The 17987-nt window shown below is 36.0% G+C and overlaps 1 protein-coding gene across 1 annotated transcript in view; it reads left to right on the top strand.

Moving 5' to 3' along the window:
* The window catches only part of CACNA1I (calcium voltage-gated channel subunit alpha1 I), a 3136920-nt gene that overhangs the window by 1141293 nt on the left and 1977640 nt on the right, over positions 1–17987 (top strand). The window lies entirely within an intron of this gene.

The following is a 17987-nucleotide window of genomic DNA, read 5'->3' on the forward strand; positions in this document are numbered from 1 at the left end:
CTCTCCTGATCTTCTGTTTTACTCTCTCTATCTTCTCTCTCTCTCTCTCTCTCCTTTGATCTCTCAGACTCTCTATCTCTTTATGCTGCTCACTGTCTCACTCTGTCTCCGCCTTTTTCTTTCCTTCCCATCCCTCTCTCTTTCTCACCCTCTGCATCTCTCCCACTCTTGCTGTCTGTCTATGTCTCTCTCTGTTTTTATATTGCTCCTGCCATCTGCCCTCCTAATGCCTTATTCAGGTATATCTTTGCCTTACCTGTCAAAAGCTCCCTTATACTGATTAGTCTTGCATTACCATCTGGATGTATTACACCTGAGGATTTTTTTCACCTTGATAAGCCAATCTCTGCAGGATGCCTTTTAAAAGCAATCATATTAATTATTCTTCTGATAGATTGGCAACATGGGATTGCGACTTTCAAAGGACAGTACAAGTTACAGAATAGTGAAGGTTTCAGGATAATAGTTATATTTCATAAATAATGCATTACAAGATGAGTTTTATGTTAGAATTCAGAAAGATTTCTATATGTTCATTAGACTGGTGAAAGTATTTTAACCATTGACTCAGCTACAGAATTCAGTCATAGACATTATTGTGCATGTGCATACTGACGAGTTTGGAGCAACACGAACTTAAAAAAAAAAAAAGTTGATGGGCTATTTTCCAAAAAAGAAAGAAAGAAAGAATGAAAATGCAGCCCATGAGCCCTATCATAAGCATGAATCCTAGTAGTAAATAAGGAAGTTACGCCTTAAAACAAAACATGCTTCTGTTTAAAATACAGTTTTAACCAAGCTGATCTGTGTAGTGACTGGGCTGACAGAGGCAGCAGCCTGTGTGTGATGTCAGCATCCATACCTCCCACCTGACTAACCATGAAACCCAGGCACATTGTGCATGAGAAAATGGAAAAGTCCATTTTTTATGTGTATATTTATTAATTAATTTATTTTTTATTTGTGGAGAGAAAGATCTTCAGTTGATTCAATATTTATGAAACCCTATTCTCAAGGAAAGGATTGTTGAGAATGCAGAGTGAACAAAACTATAATACATATATATATATATATATATATATATATATATATATATATATATATATATATATATATATCAGTTGCACAATTATTATGTATGTATGTATTCTTTAACCAGGTAAACCCATTGGGTACAAGTTGCTTTTCATAGGGATTTTGCAGTGCTGCTTGGTTAAATACTTGCTCAGTCATGCAGAAGGCAAATGGAGGCTGAGATAATTAAACCATGAACTACATACAAGATGAATGTTATGTAAAGCTCATAAGCTTTAATCTTCTACATTAAACTACTAGAATACAAGTGTTTATATTCTCAGTACAGTAAAACTCCACATTATGAATCATTAGGACTAAATGCATATAGATATAGCTTTCTGGGCACTGTGTTAAATGTTGAGGCCTTCCTGTGCTCATGTACTTTAAATATTAGCTGCTACACTGCATTTTCCAGCTTTGCAGCTCTGTATCTAGACATCTGCATAAAGGTAGTGTAAGTTCTCTGTATTTGAGTGCATGTAATTATTTCTGATTAGGAATAATCTGTATCACACTGTACTGATAATTACTACACACCTTCTGTGAGTATTCTGTGTTCTAGTTTTATTAAAATTACTTGCTCAAAGTCATACATTGGACTTTTCAGGTGTAACATGGGAATTTTTGCTATGCACTGTTTCCTGAATACAAAGAGCTTAAGTACTATGTCATTGTACTAGAAGTCTCTGTTGTACTCACTGATAAGTGTGACATTTGGAAGATTGACTTTGTTCATTGTAAATCACACAGTGCATAAACCCTATCCTAGACTCTTTTTTACTTGGAAGGGGTGCAGTCTTTGAACGAATGGTTGTGGGTCATTATCTTCATATTTCCTTCCCTGCTGGGATCGGTTTTCCCGTTTCACGGTTAGCTTTCCATCTGTGTGATGTGATCAAATCATACTGACTTTGGTTTCCTTTCATCCTAATATAGTAGAGGAATGGACAATCTTCTATTTGCTGATTTCCAGTATAGTAGTCTATTTTCTTTGGCTGGACTGTTGAGAAGGGGGAACTAGGAGTGTCTTGCATACAACATCTGCTTTGAGTTAAATCTCCTGTAATGTCATTGCTCACGGTTGTCAGCTACATATGCAAATATTGCTTGGACGAACACTATAAAATGTGCTTACATTTTATCAAACGCCTATTTAAATCATTATATTGCCCATTTAAATAGCTTGTCAGATGGCAATACATGTCTGTCTGTCTTACTTCAGGAATGCTCATAGTCTGTATTTTAAGAATGTATTTAGATAATAACACTTTGGTACACAGCTAATTAATAGACATATGGTCCAGGAGACCATTTGTGAGCCTAGCCCATTTCCCCAGTTGCCCCAGAAAACTGCCTGGATAAGTGACTTTCTCAAGGTCATGCAGTAAGCAAATGAAGGCTGAGGGACTCAAGCACTGGACAAGAAGAAGCGGCTCATTTGCAGCACATAGCCTTATTCTTTTGACCTAAACAGCTGTGATCATGGCCCTAAAGGATAGCCCTTAAAAATAATTTGAGCTACACTTCATATGTTGCCCAGACAGTCTTCTATACTCAACTTAGTTCTAATGTTAAATAAATAAATGAATAAACATTTCATTACTAGACATTCTAAACACACTTTTTGATCCTTCTTTTACCTACTGTTTTTCTTGCTGATTTGTTTGTTTTATGTAATAACCACTGCAGATATTGAGTGAACTTATTCTCAACACATCTGAAGCCTTTCCATTAGTTTACGTAACAGAATACCTAACATTATTTTGATTTTCAGTTCAAATTTGTGGGTTGAACATATGTGTCTATGTATCTATCTGTATTATATATTGTACAAACAAATGTGTACAATCCTCGGCATGGTTCATTGTAAACGCACAGTAATGATTTAAATTTTACCAGGTAACAAAGGTAAACATTCCTGTTCTTTATTAAACATCAGACCAGTTTCATGTCTGTGCTAACAATCCACAGTAATATGAACCCAGTTTATTTTTATTTCTAGATTATTTGTCTTTGTATTTGGTGTTGAGTAAACATATCCTGTTCTTGAATAACTTTCAAGTGGCTTCACCTTCTTCTATCTATCTAGGTCCCTCTATCATTGTGACATTTGGTAGATGTTGACCATCACTGTTTTCTCCGATTATTCTCTCCCGCCTCTTCCTTTTCTTCTTGTGCCATTTACTGTCTACCTTTCTACTAGTATTCATATCTCACCTAAAAGAGTTAACAGCTCCCGTGTCTTAGGCTCCTCCTGTGTCTTTCATTTCCTTTTTATGGTCTTATTAGCTGCTAAATACATTAAAACAATGGCTTTTCATTCCAACTGAGATAATAGTTTGTTTCCTGTGGGTGAAATCCTAGTGCCCTCTTCATTACTATTTTGATGTCCTGTTTGAACGTTTCTATCCTGGGGCAATTACAAAAAATATGCTGCTATGTACCCTCTGGCATACCTCCAAAATATTAGTCAGCTCCTTGGCAACATTGTATTCAGTCTGTTTGGGGTGTAAAACTGTTTGCAGAATCACTTCACAGCAAATATCCAGAATTGTCTTGATTTAGTGATAGGTTTGGGTCAGTAGATATCTCATCATTGTTTCTTTGATATAATGATTCTCATAATTTTTTTCCCATCTGTTTGCTACTCCTTGCACTAATTTCTTAATTAAAGTTATTCATTGTGGAATATATTCTGCTTATTCTTCTTCTATTGTTAGCTATGCTTGTTCTAGTCTCTATTAAAATGTCAATTAAGGCAGGTCTTTCCAGACGTTTGACAACAGGCATATTGTTCTAATTTGTTAAACTGCCCTTTATATTTAAAACAAAATCTCTCTAGTCTGGAATGTATCTTTCTTAAAAGTCTGACCATTTCAAGGTTTTTCCTCCCTGTCTGAATTCTTTGCAAAATAGTATCTAGTTTTCCTTGTTCCACCATTTGATTAACAACATTTTTATCAGTATTAACCTTGTATGGTTACAATCCTATAGGATACAGTTCATACCTCAAGAGTTGAAATTAAGTTAGATGCTATTTTATGCCACCTAATCTTTGCTGATGGAGCCCAACATGCAAACTCTAGGTTAAGCCATGCTCCTCCTTGGATTATCCATTTTGACTTATAATTCCAGCTTTGGATCAGATGTACTCATTTTATTTGAGCTGCAGTATGGTATCCCTGTAACCCAGGCAAGGTTAACCTCCCCCATCATTGGATAATATCATCGTAGTCATTTCTGCCCACGGTTTTTTGTCATCCCAGATAAATTTAATCAGAGTTCTTTGCAAATTCTTCCATTGCTCCTGTCCTAGGTCATATATAAAAATGACCTACATGTAATACTAGGAGGGCCAAAACCATTTTTATATCTTGATATTTTTTATTTATATCATTAGTCTCACTTAATCTATCACTTAATATGTCATAATATTTTCTCTCGTATGGTCTCTCAAGTCTCCTTAAGGACATCCATTGACTTTTTGACTATCCATACCCTGGATATTTCATTTTACAATGTCCTAGATATATGGACATTCTTGTGCTATGTGGGAAATAATGTACATTTATTGCTCTGGTTTTATTTTTTTAATTTTATATCCTTAAATCTCTTTGTGTCTTCCAAATAATTCAAATATGTTCACAATGTCTCAATCAGGATTTGTTAAATAGATTATCACATCATCAGAAAACAGTGATAGGAGTTCTTCTGTCCCATATCAGTTTAGTCCTTGGAGATCCCTTTTCACATCTTTTGGGCCAATGGCTGTAGATACATGGTAAATAATAGAGGGAGAGAGGATAATGCTGGCATGTTCCCCCTCTCTATCCCAATCTCTATGGATATTTTGTCATATACCTTGAGCACAGCTGTTGTTTGCTTGTGAATTTATTGAATTGACCAGATAAACTCACTAAAACTCCCAGTTTGTCTACAGCCATCAATCAGTAATCCCACTGACTCAGATGAAAGCTTTTTCTGAATCTAAAATTATCAAACATAGTGGTGCCCACTGTTTCTCCATCTCCTTTTGGACCATGTGGGTCTTCAGGATATTGTCAAATGTCTGTCTACTTTTATAAAACCACATTGGTAAGGGTACGTAATGCACAGTAATATTCTTGATAGGCATTATGCTAAAATAACCAGAAATATGTTATAATCAGGATTGAGTAGAAATAGGGTTATAGGAGGCTTGATTGAGTGGATCCTTGCCTTCCTTAAGTGTCACTGTAATCATAGTCATTATCTAAGAACTTGGGATCCTCCTTTCCAGCACCGCCTTATTAAATAATCGATTACAAACATCCAACACATTCTCCCTAAGTGCCTTCTATACTTCATATGATAACCCATCAGTCCCTGCTGACTTACCCACTAACTGATTCCTCAATTACTTTTCAAATCTCTTCCCTTGTGATAGGCTTTAGTAACTGGTTCTCTTCATCTATTGCATTCCTTGGCATGTCTACGTCTGACATATAGTTTTCTACTGTTTCCATCCAAGTGGCAGGTCTCCTTCCTGTAGAGTATAATTTCTGGTAATAATCTATTAAAGTTTCAGGTATTTTGGCTGGCTCTGTGTAAATCTGCCCCGTATTTATATATATATATATATATATTTATTTTGTTTTTATGTCATGTTGCTTTGATGTTTGGGCATATAATTTTTGATATTCTAGGGTGCTTTCAAACTTTAATCTTATTGTTGTTTGTGCTTGTTCAAAATGATTCAGTGATTCAGTGAAATAATGAACAAACTCAGGGCCTATACAAGCCATTTAGGAGTTTATTTGATGCCCTAATGAAAAAGTATATTTTTAAACCATAAATCCAGAAGTACCTTAAAAGACAGTAATTCTTTGGCATATCTTCTATGTTTTAGTAAAGAATTCTATAGCCTACTAGCTCAATATTGAAAAAAGACAGCTTTAACTTAGATCTAATAATTGCCAGTTTAACCAAAATATTTTTACTTCTAATATTGGTATTGTTATCCAAAAAAGTCAGTGTCCAACATAGCAGCCAAGATATCATCATCATAAGTGCTTATAAACCAAAATTAAATCATAATTCAGTAGTGTATATGCAATAGGTCATATACCAGCTGTATATAACTTAACCATAACACTTTGGTCCCTGGTAGGAAAACTACAAAAGATATTCTTAATGAGGCCATTGTACTTCCTAAGAGTTTTGTTTAATATGTGCATCAAATGGTAAGGAAGAATATACTAAAATACCCTGATTCGTCACCTGATTTGATGAAAATGGACATAGTAATCCCAAGCATAAGGATGGTAATGGTTATTTACCTCAAATTGCCGAACTATGTATTTTTGTTATTAAATTTCATCCCCTTCAACTGTGCCCACTTGGTTAGACTATCAAGATATTTCTGAAGATTATTTTGATCCACTAAGTTAGTAACAATGCTGTCAATGTTTATATCATCAGCAAATTTGCTAAGCAATACATAATCAGAGATTGGATAATCACACTGTAGTAAACCAAAAATAATGTTTACAGAACAGACTTCAGTGCTATACTTTTACAAACAATCTTAGAGCTAGAACATTTGTTTATAATTCTAAATCTACACTCTCTACCTAATAACCAATTTATTACCCATCTAGCATCATTAACATTCATTATTGCCTTACTCAGTATATCTACAAAGACTGCATGGGGAACAGAATCAAAGGCCTTTGCCATATACAGATTTACCGAACCAGAAGCCAAGCTTTCATCCAATGAACTTACAACATATTCATAAAAAATGATTAGATTTGATAAACTTGCATCATCAAAAATAAATCCATGCTGAAAAATGTCATTACTAAATGTAAACATATGTGTGAAAGGTAAACTCATTGTCTGCTCAAAACACTTCCCGAGAAAATAAGTGGTATGACTTGAGATGCTTTTTCTAACTGGAATTGCAATTACCTCTTTCCAATCATCAGGCATATAGCCTTTATTCAAGGATATCTGAAGTAAGTATATGAAACAGAGATATACGTGCTCAATAATCCTTCTCAAGAAAATAGCCATTTAGATCATTTGGTCTAGCAGCTGATTTCATGTTAATATTTAACAAAGTTTGCTTATATGATCTTCCTGTAGATGTGGGGAGTTCACAAACACTACAGGAAAAGTAAGCATTACAGGATTAATAACTTGTGAGCTATTACAGAAGGCCTCAACAAACAGGTTTACTAACTCTTCAGTTTCAATGATATGGAATTTTTAATAGCATCCTTGATGTTTCCTTCAGACCTTAATTACACAAATGTTTAAACAAACTTTTATTATCATTTAAATTAGTAGGCACATTAATTATACAGGCGGATCTTCATTTATAAATATGTTTTTTGAAATTATTTGATATAATTATAATTTCTGTTACAAATTCTTTTATCAGCTGCAGTTGGATGAACTAATACTATCATATTATTTTTTCTTTTCTTGTTTTGCTTTAGCAAATTTGCTTTTCCACAGGTGGAAGCAATTTGTTCTATTCCTATAGAAAGACCCAGTTGAAACAAAACATTCAGTCAAGATGTTTAAATAATTAGAGAATATCTCCCAGCTCTCCAGTGTTGTAAAACTATACACACATGATTCCTACTTCCGTAATAAAATATCTGAATGAATAGATATGAAGTCTGAATGATAGTATTTCATAATAATATCCCTTTTTCGGTCTGTGGAAAAATAGATTTAACATTATCAAAAATAACATATAAATGATCTGATCTCCTCAATTGGGATCCTATACTGCAAGATTTGGATTTCAGTCTGCTGTGTAACAAAACAACAGCCAAAATATTTTTACTCCTTGTATTTTTATTATTAACTACATGAGAATAACATTTAATGATACTATAATGTGTTATTTTATATGTAAGCTTACATAAAGATGTGCAAGCAGACCAGTCAACGTTATGAAGATATATTTAAGTCTCCTTCAGTTATATCAAAATTATCATTAAAACGTTTAACAATTTCATGACCCAGCTTATTATGTACTTCATTTATAATATTCAAGGAATAAAAAGTAAAGCTACATCCTTACACACTCCTTATCTGGTAATCAAAAACTCTGTAGTCTCAATAATAAAAGTTAGAGTAGATGTAAATTTAGTAGAAACATAAATGTTCCATCCAGAATTGTTCAACTTGTTTAAATAGTCCTCCAGTGTCTTAATATGTAAATAATTCAAAGAACACTTTTCTGGTGTCCTTCTATTATCACTTGCTTTTCTCTTCTGCACTGGTTATTAGTCTCCCATCTCACTTTCTTAAGGTACTTTATTTGTTCCCTAAATTTCATTTTAATATCAACACATTTTTGTTCTGTGTCTAACAATTGGGATTAGTTTCTGTTCCCTAGTCTTGTCATTTATCCATCTGAGTCAGTAGACAGGGACATGCCAGGGGGCTGAGTCTGTTTGACAGTTTTCAGGGACTAAGTTCTATTGAGAGTGCTGCTTTATCTGAAAACAGTCTAGGTTATGACAAAGCTCTTTTAATTCAAAAGTCATGTCCCTTCACACACACACACACACATATATATATATATATATATATATATATATATATATATATATATATGGGTCTATGTTGCTTGATCGAAATTACACTATCTAAAACAAGCAACATCAAGGCTCATTAAAGTGAAAGTGCACTAGATCAAAAGTGCACTTTCGCAAAAGACGGTTCTCCGATCCAGCAAAAAACAAAACAAAAAAAAAAACACTTCTTTAAACAGTATTTTGCAGCCCCCTGCACCCCCCCATGTAGGGGGCTGCACCTCACACACCCCCCTACTTAAATATAATAACTCCAAGATCTCACTACAGTAGGAAAAAGGATATATTTCCTTATCCCCACTGTAATGCGCTTCGGAGAACCGGCTTTTGCGAAAGTGCACTTTCGATTTAGTGCACTTTCGCTTCAATGGGGTCGATCTTCTGGTTGTCAAAAAGGTGAGTTTTCAACAATCAGAAGTACTCCCATAGATAAGAAGGATAGATAGATAGATAGATAGATAGATAGATAGATAGATAGATAGATAGAGAGATAGATAGATAGATAGATAGATAGATAGATAGATAGATAGATATGGGCCTACTTTTTCATTAAAAGCTCATTTCACTGAATTTGAATTCACCTTGACCAAATCACTGAAAGCTCAAATTATTGAAAACTCATTTCAATGAATATTATTTCATGAAGTGAAATACTGGCACTGTGTAGAGTGCTGTAAGGCAAGTAAAACATATATGCCCTTTTCCCCACTATAGTGCAATCCTACAGTTAGTATATATAGTTAAGGGTGGTGTGGGGGGCACAGCCCCCCCACTTAGTTTGGTTTTATATTATATTTCACTTAAAGCTTCAAAACAATACATTTTAAACCATAGACATGCATACTTACAACACCAATGACTAACTCTTTCTAGAAGATGATATATACTCAAACTAGTTTTGTCTTCCATCTATTTGTCAAATTCTAATTTAGGAGAATGGAGTCTTCAAATATATCCCAAGAAGCTTTAAACCCCACTCCCAACCCTACATAATCTGTATCACTTCTTCACTTCAAACATGCCAAATACTGATTGCAGCAAAGACAGAAGAAAAATAAAAGGTAGTGCTCAATAAATAGTGAAGGAAGTCATGTTATGATTTAAAATATTTTATATATTAACTTATACTCGAGTCAGAGATATATAGATGTCTTCCCCCTCTAACACTTTATGGCTTCTATGACTAGCATTGTTAATTGGTTCTGGACCTTCACAACACAGAATTCATCCAAATCTTATGGTCTACAGCATTCCACACCCTGCTTTATTTTAATAAGCATCAGTCAGTTGGCCAATGGAATTTATCCCCTAATTTGTCATATCCCTCTCATGTTAAGAACCTGCACCCATTACCTTATACATTGTGGAATCAGAATGTAGGGTTAAGTTATTTTCCCTTTATTGTTGATCTCTCCGTGTTCTCTTGTATTCATACCCTTGTACTCACCTAGAGTTTATATTAGACTTACAGAATTATCATCTTGGTATAGATTTAAATATGAAGTGGTCCTGAACCTTCAAGTTTGGCACAAAAGTTCTAGCCCTTGACACTAAGTTCTATGGAGTCTTTCCTCTAGCTTAGACTTTGAATGTCCCATACAAAATCCACAGTATAAATTTTTAGTATGAATCTTCCTGAAACTCCCAACGTGGTCATTCCAGCCTCCAGCAATTCAATATCAATTTCCAAATATTTTTTGTCAAAGTTTCCTATTTTCCCTCTGTTTATCTCTCATCATTTTTTAAACAGCAGGAATAGTTTTTCTGGCCACTTATCTCAGAGATACCTTGTTCAGTAGTATATTAATTATGCTCATCCTGTGCAGACTCATCCCTATAGTATAATATAACTTTATAAAACTAGAACTGCAGTTCAAAATATACATTCTCTTATTTGGCAGCTTTAATATAATGTGAAAGAATGAAAAAAAATTCACAAAGAATAAGTACAGTCCTCTTTCTCAGCCACAGACTGAACACTTCTCCAACCATGGCAAATCAGTAATAGCGTGTTAACAGGTAATGTGCTTGCCTTCGATGCCTGTTTTTTTCTATTCCTGCTTCCATTCATTTTCCCCTGCTGACTCTGCAGTGCAACATTAGGGAATGCAATACTTATGTGTGTCGCCCTTTAGATATGATGTTAAACTTTGTTCCCGCCTTCCTGAGTTAGTGGTAACTGAGGTGAATGCTGTACTTGCCATAATGTTATGGGTGCTTTGTTTACAAAATTAAAAACAAACATATTTGCCAATTTACATATTTATAATATATATTCATCTGCAAATAAAATTTAAATAATACTCTCATCAACTCCACATCCTGTCTTCAATATCTAGAACTTCATTTCTGCAACTTTTCACACCGAATCATCGACACATGTCAAAATTATAAAAATAATCTTCTCATTTGTAAATTTTCTTTTACTTTCATATCACATTCTTAATTTCTAAACGTGTTTAAATTTATTTTTTGTATTCTTTGGTAAAAGGAAGCCTAGGGGGAATTATGACCCCATCATCCAGGCAGTTAGTTGAAGGTGATTGTGATCTGTATGTACCAATCTGAATGTACCAAACACCCATGATCCTGTGTGAGTAGATCCAGTCTGTAAGGAAACTTGTGGCACTTGATGTTGCCTGAGCCAGAAGGGAATCACCACATTGATTTTGGGGAAGTTCTTCTTAGTCTTCAAAACTATCCTGGATATCAGTGTAAAGTGTGGAAAAGCATACAGAAACATTCAAACCCAAGGAAAAGAAAGGCATCTATCTTTCAGGACATCTTGTATGGAGTTATGGAAAAGAATCTTGTCAGCTGACTGATCATAGAGAAGTCAGTTAGATCTAATTGAGGAACTCCCCACAGATAGTTCAAATCTTGGAAGATACTTATATCTAGTTTCCATTCATGAAAATCTGCCCTTGTCCTGCTCAGCTTGTCTGCCACACCATTTAACTCTGATGGGGTGTAGGATACCTGAAGAGTGAGACTGTGTTGGGAAGCTATATTCCAAAAAGTTCTGCAAAAGGGGTAACCTGGTTTCCCCCTTACGTGTTGATTTGCCACATGACTGTTGTATTGTTTTTAACATTCAAAGTTTAAATAACAAAGTATCACACCTCCATGCACTCCTAGACACCCACTCTTTCGATATCCTCTGCCTCTCAGAGACCTGGCTAAAACCTGATACCAAAGATACTGCCATTTTACCACACGGCTATAATATAGCTAGACTTGACCGTTTAAAACGTAAAGGTGGTGGAGTTGCAATCCTCTATAAGAATCATTTAAATATCACCACCCTGCCTGTAGACCCAACTCAGGATAGCAAAGCAGAAATCATTATTACAAAACTTCAACTGAACTCTAAGAAAGCGTTTTACATCATTTGTATGTACGTACCTCCTGGTAACAATATACCCACTTTAGAAGCCTTTCTCAACTGGGTATCAACTACTTACCCCCAAGAAACTGTAATTCTTGGTGACTTTAACATAGACTGGAAAAGTATTAATGCTGAAAATCCTACTTCTCACATTAACCTCCACGGTTTCTCCCAAACCATGACCTCAACCACAAGAATCAATAAGCCTAATAATAAAGACAGCATTCTTGACTGGATACTTATAAACAAAGACAAACAATTTTATGATGTAGGAACCCTGCCAGATGATATCAGTGACCACTGTCTGACTTATATTACAAGAGACAAAATTGAATTTCCAAACCTCCCAAACATTAGAAAAGTTCGCTCAACCAAACATTTTAACATAGATTTATTTCAAGCTGAACTAAATTCATGTAACTGGAACCCCTTAAAAACACTTCCTCTGGGAAATGCAGTATTATACTTTAATACTACCTTCTTATCCATTCTTGATAAACATGCCCCCGAATGTACTGTCAGAATGAAACCGAACATTGCCCCCTGGCTCTCTAAAGAAACTAAAAACTTAATTCTCTCCAGAAACAAAGTATGGGCTTTATGGAGACACCATAGAAATAACCCTGATCTTATCCACTTCCGTCAGCTTAGAAATCTGACAAAAAAAGCAATTATTACTGACAAAAAAACTTTTACTGTAGACTCCAACAAACAAACCATAACAACCCCAAACAGTTCTGGTCTTCAATCAATAAACTCCTTTCCCCAGGAACAACCAAAACTCTCACCCCTCTTAATGCTGACCCAGACAACCCCCACCAAACTGCTAATACTTTTAACTCTTTCTTTACTGACTCTATCCAAACCCTAGCCAGACAAATGAACATCAACTATGTCTCCCCTCCAAGTAACCCTATGGACCCATCCTATAACTTTACACTACAACCTATCCCCACATCGTTTATCCACAGACTTATTAACAAACCTAAACCTTGTACTCCTTCAGCTGACAAGCTCCCATCTCTCTACCTCCAAAGGGCTGCCAAAGTGATTGCATACCCAATATCCATACTCATAAATAGGACAATCCAAGAAGGAACCGTCCCTGAGATCTGGAAAGTTTCCCATATTATTCCATTACATAAAGGGGGTAACTCTATTGATTACTCCAACTACAGACCAATTGCTCTCCTTTCCCCATTAGCAAAACTTATGGAAAAATGTGTTCACCGGCAACTCCTACAACATCTCACTCTGCACAACATAATAGCAAACTGTCAACATGGTTTTAGACCTCATCACAGTACTACCACTGCTCTCTTATCTTTTGTAGAAACCATTAATAAGAATCGTAATAACAACCTTCTCTCTTCTGCTCTCTTTATTGACCTCTCCAAAGAATTCGACATGGTCAACCATTCCACCTTAATTAACATACTTGAATCCCTCTCCTTTGACAACCTTGCCACTAAATGGTTTAAATCTTACCTTAGCAACAGACAACAAGCAGTTCTATGGGGAAATCAACTCTCTTCTCTCCTACCCATAAACATTGGTGTCCCTCACGGCTACATTCTTGGGCCACTTCTATTCTCCCTTTTCATTAATGATCTCCACTCTGCTATCCCTCAAGCTACCTGCATCCAATATGCAGACGACTCTACCCTTATCTGCTCTGCTTCTTCTCCTTCTGAATTCTGCTCACTTACTCAAAAGATCTTCAACTCAGTTGAAACATGGTTCTATAAACGTTCCCTCCTACTAAATGCCAAAAAACTAAACTTCTTCTCTTTACTCCCACCACCCGATCCCCTTCTTTACACTTCACCATTTCCTCTAATAATGCCATGGTTATCACACCCGATCCTACAACAAAACTGCTAGGAATAACCATTGACAATGATCTCTCTTTTGATCAACACATTAATTACACCATTAAATCAGTCAACAGAAAAATAGGATCTTTATACCGAATTAAACCCTTCCTAACTGAATCTGCTAGAGCCAAGATTGCCCACTCCCATCTATTGTCAACACTTCTCTATGCTTCACCTATATTTACCAACCTTAAGAAAGCCAACCTTAATAAACTGGTTACATGCTACAATAACATCGCCCGCTTCGCCACTGGCAACCCCTTCAGAACCCACCACTGTATTAACCTGAAACAACTAGGCTGGCTGGAATTCCAAAACCTTCTGCTCATCCCCCAACTGAACATTGCCCACAAAATACTGCACCAGCCTTCAAACACCCCTATACTCTCAGAACTTTTAATACCATACAATAATCTTAACTCCCTTCGTTCTTCTAGAAAACTTATAGCTAAATTAACAAAGTCCAATAACTCAGCTGGTGACTCTCTTTTTTCTAGTACAGTAGGAAGGAACTGGAACCTACTACCTAGTGACATAACACTAACCTCATCACTGCCCCTCTTCAAACAGAGAATTAAAGAACACTTGAAAAGTCACTGGCTCTGTTCCTGCACTAAACCTGACTAAATTTCTACCCCTCTCTATCTCGTTACTTCCCTCGCATCTCTCTCCCTCTTCCCTGAACAACTATCTTTTTTCACTTACCTCTTTTCCTCTTCACTGAAAGTTTGTTTAATCCTTTCTTATCCTTTCTTTTTTACTTTACTCTTACTTTCCTCCCACTTCCCCTCCCTACTCACCTTTCTCTGATTTTGGCTTCTCTGTAGTTTAGTTTGTTTATAGGTAATGATATTAGTTCCTATTTGTAAATTGTTTTTGCATGCTAATTTTTCTTTATTGTCTTTACATTTATCCTGGTGTTTTTGTTGTATTTGACTTCAAATGTTGTATGTTTTTTTGTATATACTGTGGAGCTTTTCTCCGCGGGCCTCTACTGAAAATGGAAATATATCCAGCTAGACTAGCCCGGTCAACAAATGTAAAATAAAATAAATAAATAAAATAAACTTGAAGAGGTCCAGGGGATGAAAGATGATTTAGAGACTTGAGTGCCTTGATCCTGGCAAGCATTGCTTTTATATGTATATGCTTGTGTCTATCCTTGGTCTACCACACACCTTGCACTTTAATTCCTCCTGAAATCTTATCCAATACAAAGTGTGAGGTGTTTGTAGTGACTGCTTTGGAGCAGCGAAGGAAATGGAGAGATCTGGAGTTGAAATTTGCCATCTCCACCAACTGACTTCTCTTCAAACAAGCCCCAGCACTGGGATTTGAAAAGACAATGGTTGTTGGTGCTGAGACCAAGGAGACTCCAGATACCGCTATATTTTTTTCATATGGAGTCTACCAGGGGTATCATGAGAATCATAGATGCCATGAGACCCACAATCTTGAGGCATTCCCTTGTAGTGACCGAAGTCTGAGTGGAAAACCATAGAAATAGATCTAGATGTGGATCTATTTCTTCTTGTGGAAGAAAAGCTCCTTGAACTGAGGGTGTCTAGCTGATATCCCAGAAACATAATCCTGTGTGAATGAGTCAGAACGACTTCTCACTATTTTCTTTGAATCACAGCTTGTGGATGAGATCTATGATCTAAGTGATAAATTAATGACACTTTGAAATAGATTCTGTAAAGATAAGCAAATCATCTAAGTATGGAAAAATGTAGAGACCCAGTGTTTTGCAATGAGCTATACTTGGAGCTAGACACTGCGTGAACACTATTGGCATAGTGGATAGTCCAAAGGTTAAAGCAGAAAATGGATACTTTGATCAGGACACACTAAAGCTTATGCCTGGAAGAATAGGGATATGATGATAATTATTTTTTTTTAATCTACTGTTATGAGGAAGCTTAAATGAGGAAGAACAGATACTAGGTTTCAAAGTGACATTATTTTCAACTTAGGCATTATAACAAACAGGTTTAGGAAAGAAAGATCTAGATCTAGTCTCCAAACATTTTCTTTCTTTGTCACTAAAAACATACTTGAATGAAAACCTTTCACAACTTGAGAAGGAGGGACTGGTTTATCCTTCCCTGGGACAACATGTGTTGAAGGACATGGGGGAATAAAGAAGTCTCGTCTGGTGGATGAGGAATTACCTCCTGGAAAGGAGATATTTCCTTCTACTGCCATCTGTAACTTGATGAATGATCTACAGAACCCATTTGTCTGAAACTGTTACCAAAACAAATGCTGAGATTCAGACTTTCTGGAAGGAAAAATGACTGCAAGGGTGAGAGCAGGGACAATGTCCCTTAAATAGTCATGCTGACTTGTTGGACTTACCTGGATTTTGGTGGACTCCTGAATTCTTTCTGGAATCCCTTTGACATTTCTTCATAAACATCTGTTTATCCACATTTTGTTGAGTCTGTTTATTTTGTTTTTGTGAAAATTGGATGAGGGATTAGAAAATTCCTTAGAAAATTTGGAAAAGGAGAGCTGAAAAATCTCATATATTTCCTGCGTCAACTTACTCCGTTCATCACACCTTTTGATAATCGCTGCAACAAAAGAACCAAAAATCTTAATCTCTGTCCAAAAGAGAATTTAAAATCTCATTTTTACATTTTCTGGGAGGTTTGGAGAATGCAGTCAGGCAAACCTCCTCAAAACAGTACCATTGGCCATGGCCTTGGAAGAACTATCAACTGAGTCATGCACACACTATAAACAGTGAGTTGTGACTTGTAAAATGGAAAAAAATACTAAACTATTTAAAGCTATTTTTTTCCTTACAAAAAGAAATTGCAAACAAAACATCCTCATACTGAAAATCAAAGTTGCAGATGCATACATTTTTTTCCATTACTTATTAACGATCTTCTCACCATTGTCACAAAGGTCAGGACTGGAATTAACCAAATGTTTAGCAGCAGCAGGATTCACTAAAGCTGGGTCAGGCTGGAAAGAGTGTATAAAAATTTAAATGACTGAGGAACTTTATACATTCTATCTGCCTTTTTTAGGGACAACAGGCTGAGTATCAGGAAAACTGCAGCAATGGCTCACACATCCTTCTGAGCTGAGAGGACTGGAGGAATGGGTGAAGCTTCTGGAAATTCCTTCTGTAATAGCTCATAGTATTTTCTGAGGGACTGAGACACCTCAGTGTTCCCCCACTGAAGACACTGACACATTCTGGAAACAGTCTCAGAGAAAGAAAAATTTCAACAGGGAAAATAAGAAACTGAGCTCACCATTTAGTCTGAATCAGAAAATTGAGGTAAAAACCCTGTATCCATCCCTTCATCTTCCTGTCCAGATTCAGAAGTTTGGGATCCACTCAGTGGGTAAGGGAGAGCTACTCTTGTTAGTCTTGGCAGAGGGAAGAGGATAGACTTCCCCATTTGGTCAGAATGTTGTGCAAATCCCTGTGGAAGCTGCTGCTGCTATTAATAACACTGTTGGCCCCATTGTCCCATCAAAAAATAATTAGAAAACTAAACATGTATCAACTGCTCCTTAAATTTTCTTACACAGGAATAGTGTACTTGGTCTTCCTCAGGTTTTAATTCAGGCTATTAATCATACTTATTAGGTGGCTTCTGGTAAAAGAAGAGGGATATTTATTTTCTTTAAGAGATTCACACTTCTGACGTGGCTAACTAATGGTTCATAGTGGCTGTAGATGCTACACCAGAGTGATCTGGGGTAGAAGATGAGTGGTCTGAGAACAAGCTATAACCATAACAGAGTCACCCATCTGTGGTTGAGTCAAACTGATACCCCTCTGTGTTTGGAAAGGTTCTTTGCTTAACTTTTTATTTTTGTGCCTGGCTGAATGACTGACTATGGGACTGGTAATTTGTTCCAAGGTCAAGCCAAAAACAGTGCCTCTTTCCTTGGAAAACAAAAGCAAAAGCTGGAAAAAATGTAATGCCTTAAAAAGTCATTTTCCACATAAAACACAGTAAAAAACACATTTCCAGTCCTAAAAAGTTAAAAACAATTTCTTCACAGAAAAATATG

The sequence above is a fragment of the Protopterus annectens genome, chromosome 1.part0 (assembly GCF_019279795.1).
Source record: "Protopterus annectens isolate FY-2018-M chromosome 1.part0, PAN1.0, whole genome shotgun sequence".
NCBI lineage: Eukaryota > Metazoa > Chordata > Ceratodontiformes > Protopteridae > Protopterus > Protopterus annectens.